Here is a 26,885-nt window from a genome sequence, read left to right as displayed (position 1 = left end):
ACAAATGGTATAGAGGGAAATAGTCCTATAATTCCTATAATAACTACAACCTAAAACTTCTTACCTTGGAATATTGAAGACTCATGTTAAAAGGAACCACCAGCTTTCATATGTTCTCATGTTCTGAGCAAGGAACTGAAACGTTAGCTTTCTTACATGGCACATATTGCACTTTTACTTTCTAAAATGTTTTTGCATTTAAACACGTTTCATTATTTATTTGAGGCTAAATTGATTTATTATATTAAGTTAAAATAAGTGTTCATTCAGTAGTTGTAATAGTCATTATTACAAATAAATAAATTAAGTAAATCGTTTTTTTTTTTACATGTTTTTATTTATTTTAAAATCCGCCGATTAATCAGTATCGGCTTTTTTGGTCCTCCAACCTTTACATACACAGTCAGATATTTTGCTATGTGACACAAAATTCAGTTCAGAGGAATCCTGTTTCCATTGTTCATCCTTGAGATGTTTCTACAACTTGGAGTCCACCTGTAGCAAATTAAATTGATTGGACATGATTTAGAAAGGCGCACACACACAAAAAAAATTTCCCACATGGCTGAACAAAAACCAAGCCGTGAGGTCGAAGGAATTGTCCGTAGAGCACCAAGACAAGATTGTGTTGATTCACAGACCAGGGGAAGGGTACACAAAACAATTGTCAGCATTGAAGATCCCCAAGAACATAGTGGGATCCATCATTCTTAAATGGAAGAAGATGTTTGGAACCACCAACTCTTCCTAGAGCTGGCCAACCTGAGCAAACGGTGGAGAAGGGCCTTGGTCAGGGAGGTGACCAAGAACCCGATGGTCACTGACAGAGCTCCAGAGTTCCTCTATGGCTATGGGAGAACCTTCAGGAAGGACAACCATCTCTGCAGCACTCCAACAATCAGGCATTTATGGTAGAGTGGCCAAACGGAAGCCACTCCTCAGTAAAAAAAGGCACATGACAGCCCGTTTGGAGTTTGCCAAAAGGCACCTAAAGACTGACCATGAAAAACAAGGTTCTCTGGTCTGATGAAACCAAGATTGAACTCTTTGGCCTGAATGCCAAGCGTTCTGTCTGGAAGAAACCTGGCACCATCCCTATGGTGAAGCATGTTGGTGGCAGCATCATGCTGTGGGGATGTTTTTCAGCAGCAGGGACTAGGAGACAAGTCAGGATCAAGGGAAAGATGAACAGTGTAAAGTACAGAGATATCCTTGATTAAAACCTGCAGAGATCTCAGGACCTCAAACTGAGGTGAAAAATCACCTTCCAAAAGGACAATGACTCTATACACACAGCCATGACAACGCAGGAGTGGCTTCGGGACAAGTCTCTGAATGTCCTTGAGTAGCCCAGCCAGAGCCCGGACTTAAACATCTCTGGAGAAACCTGAAAACAGTTATGCAGCGACGCTCCCCATCCCACCTGAAAGCGCTTGAAGATCTGCAGAGAAGAATAGGAGAAACTCCCCAAATACAGGAGTGCCAAGCTTGTAGCGTCATACCCAAGAAGACTCGAGGCAGGAATCACTCCTAAAGGTGCTTCAACAAAGTACTGAATAAAGGGTCTCAATACTTAGGTAAATATATACACTGCTCAAAAAAAATATAGGGAACACTTAAACACCACAATGTAACTCCAAGTCAATCACACTTCTGTGAAATCAAACTGTCCACTTAGGAAGCAACACTGATTGACAATACATTTCACATGCTGATGTGCAAATGGAATAAACAGGTGGAAATTATAGGCAATTAGCAAGACACCCCCAATAAAGGAGTGGTTCTGCAGGTGGGGACCACAGACCACTTCTCAGTTCCTATGCTTCCTGGCTGATGTTTTGGTAACTTTTGAATGCTGGCGGTGCTTTCACTCTAGTGGTAGCATGAGACGGAGTCTACAACCCACACAAGTGGCTCAGGTAGTGCAGCTCATCCAGGATGGCAGATCAATGTGAGCTGTGGCAAGAAGGTTTGCTGTGTCTGTCAGCGTAGTGTCCAGAGCATGGAGGCTCTATCAGGAGACAGGCCAGTACATCAGGAGCTGTGGAGGAGGCCGTAGGAGGGCAACAACCCAGCAGCAGGACCGCTACCTCTGCCTTTGTGCAAGGTGGAGAAGGACTGCCAGAGCCCTGCAAAATGACCTCCAGCAGGCCACAAATGTGCATGTGTCTGCTCAAACGGTCCGAAACAGACTCCATGAGGGTGGTATGAGGGCCCGACGTCCACAGGTGGGGGTTGTGCTTTACAGCCCAACACCGTGCAGGACGTTTGGCATTTGCCAGAGAACACCAAGATTGGCAAATTCGCCACTGGCGCCCTGTGCTCTTCACAGATGAAAGCAGGTTCACACTGAGCACCTGACAGAGTCTGGAGACGCCGTGGAGAACGTTCTGCTGCCTGCAACATCCTCCAACATGACCGGTTTGGCGGTGGGTCAGTCATGGTGTGGGGTGGCATTTCGTTGGGGGGGCCGCACAGCCCTCCATGTGCTCGCCAGAGGTAGCCTGACTGCCATTAGGTACAGAGATTAGATCCTCAGACCATATGCTGGTGCGGTTGGCCCTGGGTTCCTCCTAATGCAAGACAATGCTAGACCTCATGTGGCTGGAGTGTGTCAGCAGTTCCTGCAAGAGGAAGGCATTGATGCTATGGACTGGCCCGCCCGTTCCCCAGACCTGAATCCAATTGAGCACATCTGGGACATCATGTCTCGCTCCATCCACCAACGCCACGGTGCACCAGACTGTCCAGGAGTTGGCGGATGCTTTAGTCCAGGTCTGGGAGGAGACCCCTCAGGAGACCATCCGCAACCACCTCAGGAGCATGCCCAGGCGTTGTAGGGAGGTCATACAGGCACGTGGAGGCCACACACACACACACTACTGAGCCTCATTTTGACTTGTTTTAAGGACATTATATCAAAGTTGGATCAGCCTGTAGTGTGGTTTTCCACTTTAATTTTGAGTGTGACTCCAAATCCAGACCTCCATAGGTTGATAAATTTGATTTCCATTGATAATGTGTGATTTTGTTGTCAGCACATTCAACTATGTAAATAAAAAAGTATTTAATAAGAATATTTCATTCATTCAGATCTAGGATGTGTTATTTTAGTGTTCCCTTCATTTTTTTGAGCAGTGTATATACAGTGGGGCAAAAAAGTATTTAGTCAGCCACCAATTGTGCAAGTTCTCCCACTTAAAAAGATGAGGCCTGTAATTGTCATCATAGGTACACTTCCACTATGACAGACAAAATTAGAAAAAAAATCCAGAAATTCACATTGTAGGATTTTTAATGAATTTATTTGCAAATTATGGTGGAATAAAAGTTTTTGGTCAATAACAAAAGTTTCGATACTTTGTTATATACCCTTTGTTGGCAATGACAGAGGTCAAATGTTTTCTGTCAGACTTCACAAAGGTTCACACACACTGTTGCTGGTATTTTGGCCCATTCCTCCATGCAGATCTCCTCTAGAGCAGTGATGTTTTGGGGCCGTTGATGGGCAACACGGACTTTCAAATCCCTTCAAAGATTTATGGGATTGAGATCTGGAGACTGGCTAGACCACTCGAGGACCTTGAAATGCTTCTTACGAAGCCACTCCTTCGTTGCCCGGGCGGTGTGTTTGGGATCATTGTCATGCTGAAAGACCCAGCCACGTTTCATCTTCAATGCCCTTGCTGATGGAAGGAGGTTTTCACTCAAAATCTCACGATACATGGCCCCATTCATTCTTTCCTTTACACGGATCAGTCGTCCTGGTCCCTTTGCAGAAAAACAGCGCCAAAGCATGAGGTTTCCACCCCCATTCTTCACAGTAGGTATGGTGTTTTTGGGATGCAACTCAGCATTCTTTGTCCTCCAAACACGACGAGTTGAGTTTTTACCAAAAAGTTCTATTTTGGTTTCATCTGACCATACGACATTCTCCCAATCTTCTTCTGGATCATCCAAATGCTCTCTAGCAAACTTCAGACGGGCCTGGACATGTACTGGCTTAAGCAGGGGGACACGTCTGGCACTGCAGGATTTGAGTCCCTGGCGGCGTAGTGTGTTACTGATGGTAGGCTTTGTTACTTTGGTCCCAGCTCTCTGAAGGTCATTCACTAGGTCCACCTGTGTGGTTCTGGGATTTTTGCTCACCGTTCTTGTGATCATTTTGACCCCACGGGGTGAGATCTTGCGTGGAGGCCCAGATCGAAGGAGATTATCAGTGGTCTTGTATATCTTCCATTTCCTAATAATTGCTCCCACAGTTGATTTCTTCAAACCAAGCTGCTTACCTATGCAAATTCAGTCTTCCCAGCCTGGTGCAGGTCTACAATTTTGTTTCTGGTGTCCTTTGACAGCTCTTTGGTCTTGGCCATAGTGGAGTTTGGAGTGTGACTGTTTGAGGTTGTGGACAGGTGTCTTTTATACTGATAACAAGTTCAAACAGGTGCCATTAATACAGGTAACAGGTGGAGGACAGAGGAGCTTTGCTTGTTTGTAGGTAACCAAATGCCTATTTTCCACCATAATTTGCAAATAAATTCATTTTAAAAAATCCTACAATGTGATTTTCTGGATTTTTCTCATTTTGGCTGTCAGTGAAAGTGTACCTATGATGAAAATTACAGGCCTCATCTTTTTAAGTGGGAGAACTTGCACAATTGGTACCTGACTAAATACTTTTTTGCTTCACTGTATGTATGTAGAAAATTCTAAACCTTTATTTTCTTTGTCATGAGGTAGTGTGTAGATGGGTTTCCCCACCCCCCAATCAATTTTAGAATAAGGCTGTAACATAACAAAATGTGGAAAAAGTCAAGGGGTCTGAATAATTTCCAAATGCACTGTAGATAAATTATAGATCTTAACTAATTTTGACTGAGGTTCACTTTTACTACAACTGTGCAAATTTGCTCACACATAGAAACTACACACACACGAGTCAGAGATTCAATTTCCTCAAATAGAACGCAGTGATGACTCATTCTCTGCAATGTTCTGCTGAAGCAGATGACACCTTTATTTATTAAAATAAAATGTTCAGAGAATAGCTTTATCCTAAAAACAAAAATAATTTACCGCACTTGGAGTTAAGAGGCGGAACGTCAATATTTCACACTGCATTATTGACATTCCTATTTACTTCCTTGAATGAGATTCCAATTAAGATGCGAGTCATATTGTAAACATAGCCATAGAAATGTGGAGGAGTTACAAATAAGTGATGATGATTTGGAATATTAATTGATACAGAAGTCATTTAGAAAAATCCAGTCATTGAAATATTCATGACCATGGTAGAAAGTTGAAAATGACAGGAAACAGTTCACCTGGTACAAGTCTGAATCCAAACATTACTGTTGATTTTATGTACATATACTGTACTTTTCACAGCATTTGTCAATAACGAAATCTGAAAATACTCCGTATACATTCAGTTACATAATAAGAATATTCATTGCAGTAGGTGCAAGAAGGGTTTGAACTCATACAAAAGTTGCGTGTTCTCTACTCAAGTTACTCCGCAACACTCGCAACATGGCCGGTTCAGTAAGCATGTAATGCATGTCATCCTTTGGATCAAACGATCATAAAGCGATCATAAAGCGATCATAAATGTTTACTGTAAATTACATGTTTTCAAATATGGAAATGTGAAGTGCACATTTGGACTCACAGGTGTTTGGTTTGCTTGTATGACAAAGAGGCATTATAAAAACACTCAATGTCTCATCTTTCAGAAGACATCAACTCCTCTCCCAGACAATTTCAAAATGTAGTCCATTTAGCGGGCGGGATGAGGGAAACTTGTCACGCACTGTGCTCAAGTTTAGAATAGCCGTCAGTCAAAACCGATACTGTGCTGTGAAGTGTAGACTGAGCTCTGACGTCACATATAGCATGTTACTCTACAGCCACTGCGTTCCAATCCGCTTATCAATGACAAACTGCCATTTTCAACCCGTATACAGGATGACAGGGACTGTGCAAGTGGAAAGGTCTACTGATCATAACAAATGGGAATATAAGAATACCTTGATAGGCTAGCCTATAAAAATTGGGGGGGAAACAGAATGTGAGAAAGAAGGACAACGAATGAAAGAAAAGAGAATGTCTGTAAGCGGCTGGTTTAGCTTGTGTTGATTGATGCAAATCAATATGTTCCTGCAGTCAAGATAGGAACTTGCCACTCATATTGGAACGGAGTCAAAACCTTTCTGGAAACAAGCATGTTCAAAAGCAACAGAGGCCCTTAGTTTCTCTGTATAAGGAGTTAAAACTAAGATTGTAAATATGGCTGTGATTGTGTCTTTGCCCAGTGACGGACGGCTCATCTATTGAAGATTGTACGTATAATATGACCAACCAAAGCACTAAAGCTGGGCGATATGGACAAAAATCCATATTGTGATAAATTACCTGAATAATGATAAATAGAATGCTAAGTTTAGCTAATGTGTACCTGTTTTTTTATCCTTTAAAACTACTACTTGTTTGATGGTTGTAGCCATCAATTGTCCCATTAACAAATACCACATACAGTACCTTCAGAGGGTATTCATATTAAAACACCCCTTGACTTTCTCCACTTTGTTGTTTTACAGACTCAATTAACTTCTTATGGCTTGGGGGCAGTATTTCCAATTATGCATATAATTGGTAGATTTGGATAAAAAAACACTAGTTTCCAAAACTGTTAAAATAATGTCTGAGGAAAATCCATCCAGGAAGTGGGATTTTTTTTGATGTGGGTATTTTCAAATTGAATGCCTACAGATTATTTATTGGGTTAGGACCCAGGTTGCAGTTCCTATGGCTTCCACTAGATGTCAGTCTTTAAACATTGTTTCAGGCTTGTTTTCTGAAAAATGAAGAAAAATTAGACCTTTCTCTCAGTGGACTGAGGAAGAATGCAGAGCTGGTTTTCGCACGTGACAGATTGCGCGCCATTCGTTTATTTCCTTTCCATTGAATACGCTATTGTCCGGTTACAATATTAACGATTATTTAGAAAATTGACAATCTGAGGATTAATTAAACATCGTTTGACATGTTTCAACGAACTTTCCCGGGAATATTAGGATGTATTCATCTGCATGTTTTGACCGCCTTTGTGCCAGTGGATTACTGAACAAAAAGACAAAACTCAAAAGTGAGTTTTTGGGATATAAAGAGGGACTTTATTGAACAAAACAAACGTTTATTGTGTAGCTGGGACTCGTGACCGCAACCATATGAAGATCTTCAAAGTAAAATCACAACATCACTGATGTTCAGGTGGGAAAGTCAGGGCTCAAGAAAGATGCCAGAGTTTCCACCTTGGATGACCGTTTTTATTCCCCATAATATTTTTCAGTCAGATCTCGTTTTATTCCGAGTTCCCAGTGGGCTTGAGTGCATTGAAGTCGTAGATGTCCAAGTTCCTAGCTGTTTTGAACACAGCATTAGTCTCAGCGGAGGGAGGGAAAGAGCAGCAGAGGGTCAGCCTCTCGTGGTCCCTGCTCTCTCCTTCCTTTCTCTGGTCAGTCTCACCAGAGGAGATGGGACTTCCTCCTGATGGGGAAACTAGTAGCACCACATCTGCCTGAAGCACAAATTAAGGGTGTTCCTATGACCAGAGAAAGTGAAATATTCAAATAGACACGACAAACTGCTAATAGCAAAAACTAGGCTATCGATACACTTGGCTACTCATTCATTGCAGCGCGAGTAGGAGTTTTGAATGAAAATGTGACAGTACTGAATAAAAAAAGAATTCAACATGAACGCCCTTATAAAAACAGCACCTCTTTGCTGTATTATTTGACAGTCTCTCTCTGGTCATGTTTAAAAGTTATGAAATATCACATAGGCTCGTATCAAACATGTAGGAACTGATTTGAGCTATCAGATTGGCCAGCGCCGTGGGCTCAATTTAGCAACAGATCTCCAGGTCCGCCGGGTAGACCTAAATGAAATAGTTCAAATGCGAACACTTATGGGGTATTGTGTGTAGATGGATGACAAAAAAAATAGAAATATATATTTTGTTTTCAGTCCAACAACAAAATGTGGAATAAGTCAAGGGATATGAATACTTTGAAGGCACTGCATTGGAAAAAGGTATTTCATTTCAAACTTCATATTTCTTGTAATGAACGACAAAAATACAGATCGGAAGACTTTCCTGCCTTACTGCTTCAAATGCTATTAAAAAGAAAGACACACAACACGCACATTATATATCTCCAAAGATACGAGCTACACACATAAGCTACTTACGACTCATACTCATTGCACAAAAAAAAATCTGTCATGTTCGCTCTAGTGTACTGTCCAATGAGCAGACAACCCTCCAGGCCTTTCACAGAGCAGTCAGGGTTGCCACGGCACCCAGTGACATTCAAAGACGTCATTAGGGGGATGGGAGGTTAATAAAGGTCTGGTCAGTCGTCAGCGGTTCTAAATATAGACAGAAAAAGATTGGAGAAGAGAGCAGCCAGTAAAAGAATCCACAGGTTGTTGTTGTTGTTGTTAGGATTTATTCTGATATAGGATAGCCCATGTGTAGAGGAACTTCAACTGGAATCATATGATCAAGCCTTAAAAAAAAGTATATTGTTTAAGAGACCCATAAACAAATCCTACTACTGGAGATAATTCTGAATTATCACTCCAGTTTGCCGACTTTAAGATAAAAGTAGTAAAGTTTAATGGTGAACCATACAGCCACCATGAAGCACCGGACTTTGAGATGCTGGTTTCCTGTCGTCAAACAAACTTGTAAATTACTCAAGGAAATCACGACACATGAGTAATGCCCTGAGGGGAGTTAATGGACAGGATCAGAGGGGTAAGAGGTCACGGGGGGTGGGCTTCTTTGGCATTTCATGAAGGGGAAAAAAGCTGGAGGAAAGAGCCAGACTTACCTGTGGTGTTAGCAGAAATGATGAACAGAGAAGCCAGAGATGTGTTAGTGAGCTTAGTTGTTCCAAAACTCAGTCAAGTTGAAGGTAATAAGAATTAGGATGATAAAGCCTTAGGCGAGTGTGTATTTGCTTGTGTTTGGGAATGGACTGAAGGTTCTAAAGTGGGTCTTCGGAGTCGGCCATGACTTTAGTCCAGAGGTATGGTAGATCAGTAGGCTCCTCCCCTTCTCCAAATCAATCCCACTGCAATAGTCACAAATGAACAGGAGTTAGCCAGCTGCAGTTCAAGGATCCTGGTATCCATAACTCCTCACACTCCTGGCCACTGCCGATAGCATGGCCAGCATTCATTCAGTCATAAGTAATTCAGTAATGTTAGTTTGACTCCAATTTTGCTTAGTCAGGCAATGACAGAGTAGGTGATCTGCCAGTCAAGATTAGTTGTTACGCACAGGCCAAATAAGCATTTGGGCTACCTCCATTTGCAACTCTCCCTCCCCGACTACCACCATGATAAACAGAGATGACTAATGATTCTACATTATTCCACTCCTGACTACCACTAAAAACATTTTTATTGCATAAAAAAAGTATAGTTGCTAAAGACAGTGTCTGAAATGTGGGAAATTGTTTTGCTTTGAGGGGGGGAAGGGGAAGGTGAGGGAGTCAGTTTGCCTCCGCCGAAAAGCACTCGCAGAGCTGTTAATGGAATGAGTCATGCAGCCTGGGGTCTGCAGAGACGAGAGACACACTACAATACCCACACTCCCCCTGGGGATGGCGGAGGAGAGGCATAGCGCTGCAATAGCCATACTGGCCCCCAGTCTCACCTGGGGTCATTGAGCATGGCGAGTGGACAAATGGACAGTGTCAATGTGCCGTCTTTCTAAGCTGGGCCTCTGTTCTAAATCAATAGGTTACTTAGTCATTCCATCACCGTGTGAATGTTAAAACACACATTCTAAATTACTTGTGTAAATTTCTCCCTGCTTATGTATGGTCTATTTCTTAGGTCGCAAAATAAATAAAACCTTAGTCGTTGCTTCCTTGATCTCTAGTATATCTATTATATCCATGACATACATTTTTACAAGGGGATTTCACCATGGGAGGTCTGATTTCATCCATCTAGGGTTCTGCCCAACATAAATGAAAATCTATATTCTCTTTATTCCAATTAGCCTTTTTTTTTTTTTTACGCTGGAATCCATACTTGGTGAATATGCCACGTCCGTTTGCAATATTATAACAGAAGTTACTTCAAACTACTGACAGTTCATTTCCCTCAGACATTGCATGCACGATATAACAGCAGAGATACTGCACATTTTTTGTTGTTGCCAGATGCTCCTCTCCTCAGTTTCATCAACAAATCAAAAAGGATAAATGCTCTGGGGCGAGCAGTGGCGCCATTTCACCTTAACACAAAGCAGCAAATATTCTAAATCATTTCAATAAACTCCTGTCAAGGTAGCCTAATCACAAGCAATAAAATGGGCGCAAATTGCTATGTGCATTATGTTAGAGTTGATTTTACAAAGAGGTTATTCACGCACTTTGCAGACCATATCCAGAGCAAATGACATTATATAAATTTACATATTTTGTATTCACACAGCTGAATGAGCACTGGCGCAGTGCCAATTTATGTATTTTTTCATTAATTGACAACGATGAATTTTGGGTATTTGAACATGCAACCTCCTGGTTAAATCCTGAACATGCAATGTTGTCTCCATTACGCCACACTGGAAAAGGTCCAACAAAGTGCCTGCTTTATGCTTAATCCCCATTGATCTCGGTTTGCTCTGCAGCTGCTGTTGGGTCTACATCCTACAGGAGTCCTGGCAGTTCCACAGCCCACTGGAGCACCCTGCATTTTGGACAGTGTTCCTCCCTGGACCTGTGGCCTCACCTACTGGGCAGAGGGAGCAACTGCAGGGGCAGGACGTGGACAGACAGGGGCCCCCATGTCTCAACACAAGTCGGAGTAGGCATTATCAACCAGATTTAATCACCAGCTTCCTCATTTCAGCAAACACTGGATAATCTTTATGCCTAATCTAACCATAGGGCTGCACTACAGTAAATTATATATTCTACACAGAAACCTCTGACCAAAGTGGCACTGAGGCTTAGAATGTGGTATTTTACACAAGTAAGGCTCGGGTGACCGATAATGACGTAAAGATTTGGCATTTCTGCAAATATTGGTTTAATGTTGGAAGTCTATATCAGAGCGTGCCTTTAAATGATCAATTTCAGTATGGAATTGTACATCTGTTGACTTTTTTTTTTTTTTTATTCACACAGATGGCAAACAGTAACCTATACAGGAAAACAGAGGGTGCGCTAGTTGTCTGTACCAAAACTCCAGTAATTTTCATTCATAGCTTGTTCGCCATCTTTTTTTCTTTAAATAGGGAGACACTGTTTTCAGCACTTACAGTACCAGTCAAAAGTTGACACCTACTCATTCAAGGGTTCCTTTATTTTTACTATTTTCTACGTTGTAGAATAGTAGTGAAGAAATCGAAACTATGAAATAACACATATGGAATCATGTAGTAACCAAACCAGCTTCATGAGGTAGTCACCTGGAATGCATTTCAATTAACAGGTGTGCCTTCTCAAAAAGCTCATTTGTAGAATTTCTTTCCTTCGTAATGCGTTTGAGCCAATCAGTTGTGGTATACAAAAGATAGCCCTATTTGCTAAAAGACTTAGTCCATATTATGGCAAGAACAGCTCAAATAAGGAAAGAGAAACAAGTCCATCATTACGAAGACATGAAGGTCAGTCAATGCGGAAAATGTCAAGAACTTTGATAAGTTTCTTCAAGTGCAGTCGCAAAAACCATCAAGCACTATGATGAAACTGGCTCTCGAGGATTGCCACAGAAAAGGAAGACTCAGAGTTCAAATCAAACTGTATTTGTCACATGTGCCGAATACAACAGGTGTAGACCTTAGTGAAATGCTTACTAACAAGCACTTAACCAACAATAAAGTGTTAAGATCTGATTTTCTAAAATAAACTGAAGTTAAATAAAATGTAATAAGAAACATAGTTAAAGGGCAACAATAAAATAACAGTAGCGAGGCTATATACAGGAGGTACCGGTACAATGTCAATGTGCGGGGCGCCAGGTTAGTCGAGGTAATATGGGGGGGGGGGGGGGAAATGGGCATCATCATGCCCTCTTAACCACCGTCTTGTTGTGTTTGGACCATGATAGTTTATTGGGGATGGACACCAAGGAAATTGAAGCTCTCAACCTTCTCAACTACAGCCCCGTAGTGAAGCAGTAGTCTTCGACCATCTCCTTTGTTTTACCTCTGCTGCAGAGGATAAGTTCATTATGGTTAACTGCACCTCAGATTGCAGCCAAAATAAATGCTACAGAGTAACAGACATCAACATCAACTGTTCAGAGGAGACTGTGAAATCAGACCTTTGCTGCAAAGGAACCACTACTAAACCACACCAATAAAAAGGAGAGACTTGCATGGGCCAAGAAACACGAAGAAAAGGACATTAGACTGGTATAAATCTGTCCTTTGGTCTGACGAGTCCACATTTGAGATTGTTGGTTCCAACCGCCGTGTCTTTGTGAGACGCAGGGTAGGTGAACAGATGAGCTCCGCATGTGTAGTTCCCACCGTGAAGCATGGAGGTGGGATGGTGCTTTGCTGGTGACAACGTCTGTGATTCATTTAGAATTCAAGGCAAGGCCTCCCGGGTGGCGCAGTGGTTAAGGGCGCTGTACTGCAGCGCCAGCTGCGCCACCAGAGACTCTGGGTTGGCGCCCAGGCTCTGCCATAACCGGCCGCGACCGGGAGGTCCGTGGGGCGACGCACAATTGGCCTAGCGTCGTCCGGGTTAGGGAGGGTTTGGCCGGTTGGGAAATCCTTGTCTCATCGCGCACCAGCAACTCCTGTGGCGGGCCGGGAGCAGTGCGCGCTAACCAAGGTTGCCAGGTGCACGTGTTTCCTCCGACACATTGGTGCGGCTGACTTCCGGGTTGGATGGCGCTGTGTTAAGAAGCAGTGTGGCTTGGTTGGGTTGTGTATCGGAGGACGCGTGACTTTCATGACATAGCAATGAGACAAGATAGTAGCTACTAAACAATTTGATACCATGAAATTGGGGAGAAAAAGGGGTAAAATAAAAATTCTCATTTAAAATTTTTTTTTGATTAAGGCATACTTACAGCATGGCTACCACAGAAGTTTGCAGCGATACTCCATCCCAGCTAGTTTGCGCTTTTTGGGACTATCATTTTTTTTTGTCAACAGCGCAATGACCCAACACACCTCCAGGTGACCAAGGAGAGGGATGGAGGGCTGCATCAGATAACCTGGCATCCACAATCACCCGACCTCAACCAAATTGAGATGGTGTGGATGAGTCGGACCACAGAGTAAAAGAAAAAGCAGCCAACAAGTGCTCAGCATGTGTGGGAACTCCTTCAAGACTGTTGGAAAAGCATTCCAGGTGAAGCTGGTTGAGAAAATGCCAAGTGTGCCAAGCTGTCATCATTGCAAAGGGTGTCTATTTGAATAATCTCAAACTATATTTTGTTTGTTTAACACTTTTTTGGTTACTACATGATTCCATGTGTTATTTCATAGTTTGTCTTCACTATTATTCTACAATGTAGAACATTTTCAAAATAAAGAAACACTGTTGAATGAGTAGGTGTCCAAACTTTTGACTGGTACACACACACAAATAAAAGTTAGTCGGCCAAAAACGTGAACAACTCAAGATTATTTTTAGGCCATATCGCCCAGCCCTATTTACTACTGCAGTGTAATTCCTGGAAAGCGGATCTAAGTCCCACTCATCAGTCGCGGAAGTCTCGCCTCTAAGCCGTATGATTTAATGGAATGGAGTTAGCGCTGAAAGCCCATGCAGTACCGCCGTCCCTGTGCCTTCCGCACTGAAGCAAGGCTCTCAGGCATCGTGCCCAAACACGTCGCTGATCGTTTAATGCTCTTAAAACTACTCTCCTCAGCTGTCCCCTCCGGTTTAACACTGGCCTCTTGTCAGCACATCGGCTAAATATATTCATCTTTCTCTAGGGTTTTGTTTGGTTTTGCAAGGTTATCTGGGAACAGGATTAGACTAACGACAAGAACATGTCAATTTAGTCACTCACACGTATAGATACCAAAATCACCAAGGCCAATTTGTGACAGGATGGCATTGCTGCACCAATTGCAAGAAACATCTCAAATTGAAATACTTTTTTGATGTTGTTAATTTTATGCAGCCTGTCTAAAGTTAGGGACAAAGTGCCATTAACCTTTCTCCTGTACACCCACAGAGGATGACATTTCCTCTAATTGCATACAATATGTCAGCTAAATCTGAAAACGTGTCTGAAGTGTGTTATGGGGCTAAGCAAATGGCTCTCTGTGTGATATTCCAGAAGTTGGTAAGCAACTCTCTCCCTGCAGGATCCCAAGGCACTCGGTCAGATGACATGCTCCGGCAAGGGCCTGGCTTCATCACGGCATACACAGGAAGCTTGGTTATAGAAACCGTGTCACAGGGATAATGGGAGGCTTTGTCGCAGGTTTTTTTTTTTTTTAGAACCTTTAACCACCTCTGACTGCTGGCCTAGCCACTTTCACAGGCTGCATTATCCTAAGGACGTGCGACTGGGGATAAAAATATCAGCTCATCTTTTTTTTACCCTTTGCAGTACGACTGCGTGATGGTGCAAGGAAACTCATCTGGAGAATATCCTAAGTGGGTGTCTCCGCCTCCTCGCATTATCACTGAAAACACCTGTCCCTCCAACAGCCAGGAAGTGCTGCTAAGTGACATGCTCTGTCCTCAGACCTTGGCATCAGCTTATGCTTGAAGCCATGACTTAAAATGGTTCAACATATGAAGCACAGAAATTGTACAACAAGAAATTCTTAGAATTGCAGGGGGAGCTTTAAGCAGGAGCAAATCAATTTGCAACAAGCAAATGTGCTTCATGTTTAAATTGGCTGCGGTCAACTTTATTGCATAGCATTTATAAATGTAATGGCCTTCCGGCAATGCAACAGAAAGGCCTGTGGCACTGAGTCAGGTCTGGTCCAAAATCAGAACCACATAAGGAGGATCCTTTGTGCTCTTATAAACAGAACCAAAGATGGCGTCTGACACTCAGTAACCCAACAAAAATGTGTGCTGCTGCTGCACATCTCCCTCAGCCAGCCCTCAAAGTCAAGGCGAGAGAGCAACCAGCAGATTCTCAAGGAGAAAGGAGGGACGCTGCACTCAGCAGCGCCTTTCCCACTAGCAGGGACGAAATGGCCCCATCTCCCCTTGACGCCATACCTTACATACAAAACAGAGAACATGCAGGCTCTCAATGGCAGTGTGGCACCTTTAACTTACCTTGAAGCTAAATGGTTCACTTAAATAGCAGAGAGAGATAGGCCTAGTTAGTTGATTAAAAATGTAGTCCAATGAAGCATGTCTAGGCAATGGCCTTATAACTGATCCAAGGATGTTTCATTAGGATCCAGACACCAAACTACTCACTTCAGTCAAATGATTTTCCCCAACACTGAAGTGCCTCACAGAAATGGTCAGCACATTGCTCAAGGGTAGGAGGATGGCACCTATTCATTCTGGAATTTGAACCAGCAACACAGCCCAAGTCACATGCCCATTTCTCCAAGAATAGGCTTTTCTGGGGGCTAGTATTGTAAACGTGCATGGAATATTGGGATGGAGGCTGTCAACTGTGGGTTTTATCCGATCAACACTGGTAACCAGATTTCCAGGATATAATTTTTATTTTTTATATTTCAGCATTATCATTAACATACAGCAGAGGTTGTTTGCTTAACACTATAGCCTAAAGTTTTCTACAATGTACAAATCCAAGTGTCCATACATTTTTGCATTGCAAACAGAATAGGCGAACATCAAGGTCCTGTATCTTCAGGGCAGCGCATGGGCAGGGCTGTTCAATAGCATTTTCAACACCTTGTGTGATTCATTTGGACAAATGACTGCTTCAAATCATTGATGAACTGTCTTTAAAAAATGAAATAGAGGTTGTAAGATTGCAACTCTTATGTGCTGAACCTACTTTGTGAAGCAGTAGGCCTAATCTCTCATGGACAGATGCACGCAACATAAAAATGGTAGTAGCAGCAGCATCTGTCAACAGCCTGTGGGATGGCACAGACTAGCCCAAACTGGCTGAGAGTTTCCGTTTAGAGGGATGAAGACTTTGCTAGTCTCGTTAGTACATTTACACAATATTTAAATTCTGGGTGTCCGAGATCAGAGAAGCAAAGTTCGACCCATCAAGTTTAATTCAGGCAATCATTATAAAAGATATACATTTCAAAAATATACATTAGTGACCCACAGAGAAAGCACATTTAAAAAGTACTGTTCAGTGGCCATGGTCTGAGGCAAAAGTTACTTATATCCTTCCTCATAAGGAAGAGGTGATTCTCTGACCCACCTCTATGCAGATGACACCATTCTGTATATTTCTGGCCCTTCTTTGGACACTGTTATCAAACCTCCAGACATGTTTCAATGCCATACAACTCTCCTTCCGTGGCCTCCAACTGCTCTTAAATGCATGCTCTTCAACCGATCACTGCCTGCACCTGCCCGCCCGTCCAGCATCACTACTCTGGACGGTTCGGACTAAGAATATGTCGACAACGTGTCGACAACTACCTAGGTAACTCTCCTTCCAGACTCACATTAAACATCTCCCATCCAAAATTAAATCTAGAGTCGGCTTCCTATTTCACAACAAACCCTCCTTCACTCACGCCGTCAAACAAATCCTCATAAAACTGACCATCCTACCAATCCTTGACTTCGGGGATGTCAATTACAAAATAGCCCCCAACACTCTACTCAGCCAATTGGATGCAGTCTATCACAGTGCCATCCATTTTGTCAAAGCCCCATAGATCACCCACCACTGCGACCTGTACGCTGTCGTTGGCAGGCCATCACTTCCAAACCCACTTGCTCCAGGTCATCTACAAGTCCCTGCTAGGTAAAGCCCCACCTTATCTAAGCTCACAATAGCAGCACCCACCGCTCCGTATCTCACTGGTCACCCCCACAGCCAATTCCTCCTTTGGCTGCCTTTCCTTCCAGTTCTCTCCTGCCAATGACTGGAACGAACTGCAAAAATCACTGAAGCTGGAGACCCATATCTCCCTCACTAGCTTTAACTTCACTAGGGTAAGGGGCAGTATTTGGAATTTTGGATGAAAAGCGTGCCCAAATTAAACTGCCTGCTACTCAGGCCCAGAAACTAAAATATGCATATAATTGTCAGATTAGGATAGAAAACACTAAAGTTTCCAAACTGTTCAAATAATGTCTGAGTATAACATAACTGATATGGCAGGAGAAAACCAGAGGAAAATCCAACCAAGAAGTACTATTATTTTGAAAGGCCGTTTTTCCATTGAAAGCCTATCCACCATACAAAGACTTAAGACCCAGTTCACGTCTCTATGGCTTCCTCTACATGTGGCCAGTCTTTAGGCATTGTTTCAGGCTTTTACTCTGAAAAATGAGGGAGATACAGCACTTTCAATCAGTGGCCATTTCCATTCATCAGCCATGCGCCTGATCGGGCCTTCCTTGTTTCTCCTTTCCTATGGACGAAGCTTTGGTCCGGTTGAAATATTATTGATTATTTATGACAAAAACAACCGGAGGATTGATTTTAAAGATTGTTTACTAACTTTTATTGTATTTTCTTTTTACTTTTCGTCTGGACTTAGTGCCGGCGCCTTAACTTCATTAAGCACCCATCCCGTTAGCGGGATCATTTTCATCAACACCCGCTGAATTTCAGTGCACCAAATTCGAATTACTAAACATATTTACATTTTCATGAAATCACAAGTGCAATATAGCAAAACACAGCTTAGCTTGTTGTTAAGCCACCTGGCATTTCAGATTTCAATAGAGCTTTTTTGCAAAAGCATAACAAGCGTTTATGTAAGAACATCTCTCAGTAGACAAAATATTACAAACACCTAGCAGCCAAGTAAACTGTCACGAAAGTCAGAAAAGCAATTGATTAAGTCGCTTACCTTTGGATATTTTCACTCACGAGACTCCCAGTTACACAATAATTGTTCCTTTTGTTCCATAAGGATTATTTTTATATCCAAAAAACCTCAATTTGTTTGGCGCGTTATGTTCAGAAATCCACAGGCTCGAGCGGTCACGACATCGCAGACGACAATTCCAAATAGTATCCGTAATGTCCACAGAAACATATCAAACAGTTTTTTATAATCAATCCTCAAGTTATTTAAATATATAAATCGATAATATATCAACCGGGACTGTCGCTTTTTCAATAAGAGAGGGAGAGACAATGGCTGCCCCACTCTGTTGCGCAAGCAAAACTCATGCGAACACCCAGCTATCCACTTGCGATGTTATCTTTCTCACTCATTTTTCAAAATAAAAGCCTGAAACTATGTCTAAAGACTTGACACCATGAGGAAGCGCTAGGAAAAGGAATCTGGTTGATATCTTTAAATAGAGCGAAGGCAGGCTATGGAACATGAAGCTTTCAAAATAGAAGCCACTTCCTGGTTTGATTTTCCTCAGGTTTTCGCCTGCAATATCAGTTCTGTTATACTCAGACAATGTTTTGACAGTTTTGGAAACTTTAGTATTTTCTATCCTAATCTGACAATTATATGCATATTCGAGTTTCTGGGCCTGAGAAATAGGCGGTTTCAAATGAGTACGTTTTTTAGCCAAAAACGAAAATCCTGCCCCCTACACTCAAGTTAAGCATTCAGATTACTGGACAAAATGCAAACAAAAAAGGAGATATTTGGTCATAAAGAGGGACATTATCAAACAAAACAAACATTTGTCTAACATGGAGACTTGGGAGTGCCACCAGATGAAGATCAAAGGTAAGTGATTCATTTTAATGCTATTTCTGACTTTTGTGACACTCTCCTTGGCTGGAAAATGGCTGTATGGGTTTCTGTGGCTAGGTGCTGACCTAGCAATCGCATGGTGTGCTTTCGCAGTAAACCCTTTTTGAAATTGGACACTGTGGTTGGATTTAAAATAAGTTTCTTTAAAATGGTGGATAATGCTTGTATGTTTGAGGAATTTAAATTATGGAATTTCTGTTGTTTTGAATTTGGCGCCCTGTAATTTCACTGGCTGTTGTCGAGGTGGGACGCCAGCTGTCAGAGCAGCTCACACATCACTGCACCTGTACATAGCCCATTCAATTACCTCATCCCAACAGTGCATTTATTTAGCTCCTTTGCACCCCAGTATCTGCTTGCACATTCATCTTCTGCACATTTACCAATCCAGTGTCTAATTGCTTTATTGTAATTACTTCGCCACCATGGCCTATTTATTGCCTTACCTCATTTGCACTCACTGTGTGTATATAATATATATATATATATATATATATATATATATTTTCTCTTCATTTCTCTACTCTATTATGTTTGTTTATACCATGTGTAACTGTGTTGTTGTATGTGTCGAACTGCTGTGCTTTATCTTGGCCAGGTCGCAGTTGTAAATGAGAACTTGTTCTCAACTAGCCTTCTTGGTTAAATGGAATTCAACTGGGCACATGCAGATGTGTTCCAAAAAGTCTCCAGATAAGATCTTGTTAGGGTTATCTGATAGCCAAGAGGGCAGAAATCAGGAGTGTGTGACAAGACAACCCTTGAGCAAAAAGCTGATGCTAGAGATGGTTTAGCCAGTGGTTCTTCATTTACTTGGGGTGACTTAAAAGGAGGGCAATTCCACAGCAACAGTGATGCTGAGATTTTTCATTTTAAAATGTATGCAAAACAAAATCCAATGATTAAAGTTAAACAACCCGTACAACTCCATGCACAAGGACTTAACCATTTTCAATGAAAAAGGACACTTGGCAAGGCCACTCGAGGACTGTGAGAGGCACACACACACACACACACGAGAAGCAGCATTTCTGTCAATCAACTGATCTCTAGCAAATCTTTGACACCTAATCAAAGACAGGCATTTGTCATCAATTTCATTTTAGGAGAAAATCCTTCTCCATTACCTCTGGCTCCATCCAGAGGTAATGCGTGGTTTGCGTGTCAACTGCAACGCTGCTGTGTTTTTCACACAACGGTTTCCTGTGTGTATCGAGAATGGTCCACCACCCAAGGGACATGCAGCCAACTTGACACAACTGTGGAAAGCATTGGAGTCAACACGGGCCAGCATCCCTGTGGAACACTTGACACCTTGTAGGCCATGCCCCAACAAAGTGAGGGCAAAAGGGGTGTGCAACACAATATTAGGGAGGTGTTGTAATGTTTTGTACACCGAGTATCTAGGCCTACCTTTGATAAATGTCATGTTCCTTTCATAACCGTTATGACTATCATGAAAGTAACTGTAAAAACACAACATTGCTAGCAGACAATCCATTGTGATAACCGACACTGACCATAAATGGAGAAACTATTCAGACATCTCTACATGAGGAAACCTACTGGTCTGTACTTCACTATCTATGCCTAAAAAGGTGCTTCCAGTAATGCAAATTTGTATTTTGGGGGGCAAGGAAGGCACTGATATTGCATTAATTGGCCTAAGCCATTATATTTTTCCTTTTACGCAGTAAAACTAGTGGCATCAATGTCATTTAACTAGGCAAGACAGTTAAGAACAAATTCTTATTTACAATGACAGCCTACCAAAAGGCCTCCAGGGGGGACTGGGGCTGGGATGAAAAATAAAATATAGGACAAAAAACAAACATCACGACATAAAGAGAGACCTGAGACAACATAGCACGGCAGAAACATGACTACACAGCATGGTAGCAACAACGTGGGACAAACAGCACAAAAGGGCAAGAAGGTAGAGAGAACACATCACGCAAAGCAGCCACAACTGTCAGTAAGTGTCAATAATTGAGTGAAGTGAATGAAGAGATTGAGAAAACTGTCCAGTTTAAGTGTTTGTTGCAGCTCATCATTTTAATTAGCATATATATTGAATATGCAAAAACAGGCTTCCGACTGTGCGGGGTCCTCGCTCTCTCACACACACGTTAGGCATATTAACTGTATACACCAATAGAAACAACTAGCAGGGAGTGGGACCCCAACTCAAGTGGCACCATCACCTTAAAAAAATGCGGCGTCGCAAACTTGCTGACGACTGCAATGGGGGTTACCAGAAGAAGTGGAGATTGCAGAAGTGGCAAACTAACTAGTCATTTCAACTCGAACAAAATGTGTTAAACATGGAGGACACAAATTGCAATGGAAGGCGCACCGACGGCTGCGGTACTGCTTTTAGCATACACCCTAAAAAAAAAATCTAATGTGATAGCGAAGTTAGCCTGCGTTAGCTAGTAACGTTAGCTATCTGGAAGTAGGCTGCTGATAAGCTAACGTTAGCTAGCAAGCTAACTAGACGTCTGGGAACATTACAACCTGGCTAACTGACGCTTTAAATCAGATGCCAATACTGTGTCAGTTTGTTAACTTGGCATTTTCCAAATTAGAACAATCCATTCATGCACATATACATTAGCTAAAGCAACTTCATTGCTGGCTAACGTTAACTAGCTATCAAAACTTCATAGCGTTCTCTCAGCTTGTTAGCTAGCCAGGAGTAACCAAACGCATCAGATGAAAATATCGCTGTATAAAAACATTTCTTACCAGCAGTAGACGAAAGATACATTATTTCCCAACAAACATAACGTACCTGATTGTCGTTCTCCTTTTCGCTGCTCGGAGATTGCCTCTTCGACCGTTACACTTCTTGATCGGTTTAATAATATTTTGGGGGGATGAAATGTCTAATTTTCCCTGTTACAACTCTCTTTCCTCCATATTTTGAGCTCCTCCACCAACAACATTAATGACGTTTGTCCCATGTCACGTGACCCCATCTGTTGGCGCTAAAAATAGATTATACACCCAATGAGTAACTCAGTACAGCAGGACAGATACCCAACACAGTCGCAGTGGTAGACACTCCTACCACGGTCGGAGGGAGTAGGAAAGGACTGCAAGTTTCCTACCAAAATCTTGGTTGCGCAGAATGTGCAGGGCATCATTTTGGGAAGGCTATCAATGTGAATCTTGGGCGCCACTATTAGATATACAGTAACTCAGAACAGAAAGTTACAGAGTGTGCTAGACTAGAGCATGGGAAACATGTTTACATTGCCAAAGCATGTGGAATAGATCATAAACAAAAGTGAAATAAACAGAAATTAACAGTAAAAGCTTTAAAAGAATAGAGCCATTTCAATGTATATTACTGGCTATGTATTGTGTTGTAGCAATGTGCAAAGAGTTGAAGTAAGAAAGGGAAAATAAATAGTATGTGGAATCTATTGTGAAATGTAGGTAGCACACATGAGGATGTTTTTCTCTTTAGAGATCATTTCCTTAATTAGTATTGCTAACCAGATGTAAAATTATGTTTTGATTAATTTAATGGAGTGGGTTAGGTCTGCTCTATACCAAATGAGTCTCTTCCCTGTTTCACACCTGGCAGTTTGGTGGACTACCATCTCTCTCTCTCTCTCTCTCTGCCTGCCTGCCTGCCTGCCTGCCTGCCTGTCTGTCTGCCTGTCTGTCTGTCTGTGTGTGTCTCTCTCACTCACTCACACACACACACACTTAATCTCACTCGCCCAAGCGTGGTAGACCTTGCATTTGCACGGTGTTGTCACCTTATACATGCAAACTCTTGTTCTCAAACTCTCTATTCCGGCCACATAGTTCACTGTCTCACTGCACAAGGAGAGAGATTGCCCTACACTCTCACTGTTACTGTTTGGTTTCCTGTGTGCCCATAAGTGGGGTCTCGTCAGTCTGTCTGTCACAAACCAATATTGTCAGTAATGTGAACCCTCCTGCAGAGGTGGGAAAGGACGTCATGCCTCCCAGGGAGCCAGCAATGGCTGCCTCTCTTACGTCAGAAAATGCCATTTGTGTGAACATGGTGTGGTGGGATCGATAGATTCACGTTGAAAGACAAGATAGAAGCTAAAAATAATACAGGCAGTGCTGCAAAACAGGCTAAAAGCGAACAAAAGCAACCCTGTTTGTTCCACTGGTCTGACAGCAAAAGAGAGCGAAGGGAGTGGAGGAGAGAAGAAGGTTGAAAATAGGTATATTCTGACAGGGATTTTTACTCATGTTGGCCTGACCCACAGGTGTCTTGGATTTTATGGTGTATTTGCCTGCTTTTGATTTGACAGGTCACACAAAGTAGTTGGAGAGATTCGAGGCTGCATTTTCAGTGGAAAATAGCCAATTAATTCTACCTATGAAGGACAATAAGGATGAGATTGACATGTGCTCCGAGAGAGAAAGAGAGAGATATATGAAGACACCGTAGCAATGACTCATCATTACCTCATTATGATTGCGCAGAGAGAGAGAGATATGGGTAGATGCATTGTCTTACAGCGTGTCGATTCCGTAGGACTCGGGGGTACAATGGGGTAGGGATAGGATGACAATGGTTGTACTCATTATGATATACAGATTATGCCCTATATATCAACATTATAATCAATGAAAATGTAATGGGTTATAAATATGCTACAAATGTTGATCATTAAATCTAAACAGGAACTTTAGTTATCTTACAATTCCACATTACAAGCATAGAACCTACAGAGATCCCCTACAGTCAAGTTACTGTCCCAATCTACAGCAGGTGACCTTACCAGAAGAAAGGATAAGGGAATCTGGAATCAAAACTCCATGTCATGCAGAATGAGTCATGCACAGTGTGTACTATGACCACCTAAAGAATGAAGAGAATGAGACAATGCTAAAGCATAGCAATATATGCCTCAATGTCATTTGCATATCTAAGTACAACATCTGCAAGGAACTGGTTAGATGGATGTTGTGATTGTTTGTACAAGCTTCAGTCAAGATTCAGGCATTCATGACTAGGGTAAAGTGACTCTTGATATGAAAAATGTATTTCCAAAACGCTATATCCATTTTCAGAAATGTTGGTAAATTAGCTTTTGTTGTTTAAAAAACGTTTTATGTTTTTTCACCATCTAATCATGGCATGGGGTTGTTCAATGACAGACACGTATTTATTGGAAATGTATCACTTGATGATTTCATTTCAGAGAGAAAAATAACCGTTGTTTTTGCAAAACGCTATATAAACTTCCTCACTCTCCAATAAATAAGTAGTACTGCTAGGTTTTACAGAGTCAAATGTAACAAAGAACTACATGTTTCATAAAATAACTTTCTTTACAAATGATACGTTTGTGAAATCAATATAATTTTGTTTAAATGAATCAATATGGTAATATAAGATCTGTATGTAAACATGTACATTTGACATTTTAGTCATTTAGCAGATGTTGCTATCCAAAGTGACTTACAGTTACTGGGGTCATCTTAACCCTCAAACTACTGACTGGGGTCATCTTAACCCTCAAACTACTGAGTGTGGTCATCTTAACCCTCAAACTACTGAGTGTGGTCATCTTAACCCTCATACTACTGAGTGTGGTCATCTTAACCCTCATACTACTGAGTGTGGTCATCTTAACCCTCAAACTACTGACTGTGGTCATCTTAACCCTCAAACTACTGACTGTGGTCATCTTAACCCACAAACTACTGACTGTGGTCATCTTAACCCTCAAACTACTGACTGTGGTCATCTTAACCCTCAAACTACTGACTGTGGTCATCTTAACCCTCAAACTACTGACTGTGGTCATCTTAACCCTCATACTACTGACTGTGGTCATCTTAACCCTCAAACTACTGACTGGGGTCATCTTAACCCTCAAACTACTGACTGTGGTCATCTTAACCCTCATACTACTGACTGTGGTCATCTTAACCCTCAAACTACTGACTGTGGTCATCTTAACCCTCAAACTACTGACTGGGGTCATCTTAACCCTCAAACTACTGACTGTGGTCATCTTAACCCACAAACTACTGACTGTGGTCATCTTAACCCTCAAACTACTGACTGTGGTCATCTTAACCCTCAAACTACTGAGTGTGGTCATCTTAACCCTCAAACTACTGAGTGTGGTCATCTTAACCCTCAAACTACTGAGTGTGGTCATCTTAACCCTCAAACTACTGAGTGTGGTCATCCTAACCCTCAAACTACTGAGTGTGGTCATCCTAACCCTCAAACTACTGAGTGTGGTCATCTTAACCCTCAAACTACTGCGTGTGGTCATCTTAACCCTCAAACTACTGCGTGTGGTCATCTTAACCCTCAAACTACTGAGTGTGGTCATCTTAACCCTCAAACTACTGACTGGGGTCATCTTAACCCTCAAACTACTGACTGGGGTCATTTTGACCCCAGAGGAATATTTTTTATCATAGCCCAAATGTGGTTTATTAAATTCTTCCACATTTTAGGACTTTCTCAATCAACTTGTTCTTAATCAATCTAAATAATTGTTTAGTGTTTATGTATGAATATGGATTTGACAAAGTTCAAGTCCTTTGGGCTCATTTTGACCCCAGCAAAAAACACCCAATTCCACCTATAGTGATTTGATAGATAGATTTAAATAAATGTCCTAGGTTTCTCTGGAGACATCATATGACCGTGTACAAAATTTAAAAAACACCTGATAGAACTGCATTACAGAACTCAGATATGCTCAATCTGTATTGGCCAATCTAAAACATAATAATAATATCTATTAGGTTTCACATATCCTCAGAGGGTGTAGGGGGACCTGTTGGAGTGATCTTGACCTGATAGACAGATCACCTGCAGCGATGGAGCACCCTATGCACTCTCCTATGGTTACAACTGGTTATAACTAGGTATGACTATGTACAAAATCAAAATGACCTTAGATATATTCTTAGTTGCCATCAAAAAAGACCATATAAGTCCGTCAGTGGTATGAATAATTGGTAGAACTGTAAAACAGAAAACAGCTACACTCTGAATGTACACATAGTGCAGTATTAGTGTGTATTCTTCCAAAAATTAAATGTAATATGAATACCAGAATTCCTATAACATCTTTTAATATTCTATATGTGCAACTATTAATGGTATTTGTGTTCCTATAACACATACCTCGCCATAACATTTGGTTTGAAGTGACTGAGGATTTGGGCATGCTTTTCACAAGCAGCAATGCTAATGCTGGCTGTGGGGTAAGTAAATAAAGAAAACTAAGCCATATTTTTGGTCATTATCTCTCAGGATCAATGGATGAAGATTGTTTTATCAATAAAATGAAGTATATTTCAAATGTTGGTGTACTGCCCCTTTTAAATTGTAGTAGTTTTTTTTACCATATATATAGTGCCTTCAGACAGTACTCATACCCCTTGACTTATTCCACATTTTGCTGTGTTACAGCCTGAATTCAAAATTGATTAAATAAATAAAAATCTTACCCATCTACACACAATACCCCATAATGACAAGTGAAAACATGTTTTTAGAAATTTTTGCAAATTTAGGCACATCCAATTTCATTTGGTCGTCCTTGAGACGTCACTTCAACTTGATTGGAATCCAACTGTTGCCTATTAAATTGATTTAGAAAGAAACACACCTGTCTATATAAGGTCCCACAATTGACAGTACACGTCAGTGCAGAAACTATACAACGAAGTCCAGGTAAATGTAAGTAGATCTCCGAGATAAGATTGTGATTGAGGCATATATCTGGGGAACGATATGAAACCATTTCTAGAGTGTTGAAAGTTTTCAAGAGCACCGTGGTCTCCATCATTAGAAAAACCCTTGAATGAGTAGGTGTGTCCAAACTTTTGACTGGTACTGTATGTATAAATGAAAATTGTTTTCCCCAAAGCTGATACAGACCCACCCAGGATGACTCAAAGCTGTAATCGCCACCAAAGGTGCTTCTACAAAGTATTGAGTCAGGGGTGTGAATACTTATGAAAATTATAA

At 41.6% G+C, this 26,885-nt stretch overlaps 1 protein-coding gene across 2 annotated transcripts in view; it reads right to left on the bottom strand.

Annotated features, from left to right (window-relative positions):
* Positions 1 to 21,830, bottom strand: part of hdac5 (histone deacetylase 5) — an 82,641-nt gene extending 60,811 nt beyond the window's left edge. Inside the window, exons 1-2 of one of the 2 annotated variants that reach the window (XM_031834240.1) lie at positions 21,675 to 21,830; positions 8,907 to 9,149 (exon numbers count right to left, since the gene is read on the bottom strand). The gene's annotated coding sequence lies outside the window, so the exon portion shown is untranslated. The remainder of the gene's footprint in view (positions 1 to 8,906; positions 9,150 to 21,674) is intronic. The other variant, XM_031834241.1, reaches the window with a different exon arrangement.
* Positions 21,831 to 26,885: the final 5,055 nt, after the last annotated feature.

This window comes from Oncorhynchus kisutch, linkage group LG10 (assembly GCF_002021735.2).
Source record: "Oncorhynchus kisutch isolate 150728-3 linkage group LG10, Okis_V2, whole genome shotgun sequence".
NCBI classification, from domain to species: Eukaryota; Metazoa; Chordata; class Actinopteri; order Salmoniformes; family Salmonidae; genus Oncorhynchus; species Oncorhynchus kisutch.
Note: the sequence above shows the minus strand (reverse complement) of the source record. Positions and strands in the feature narration are given on the sequence as shown.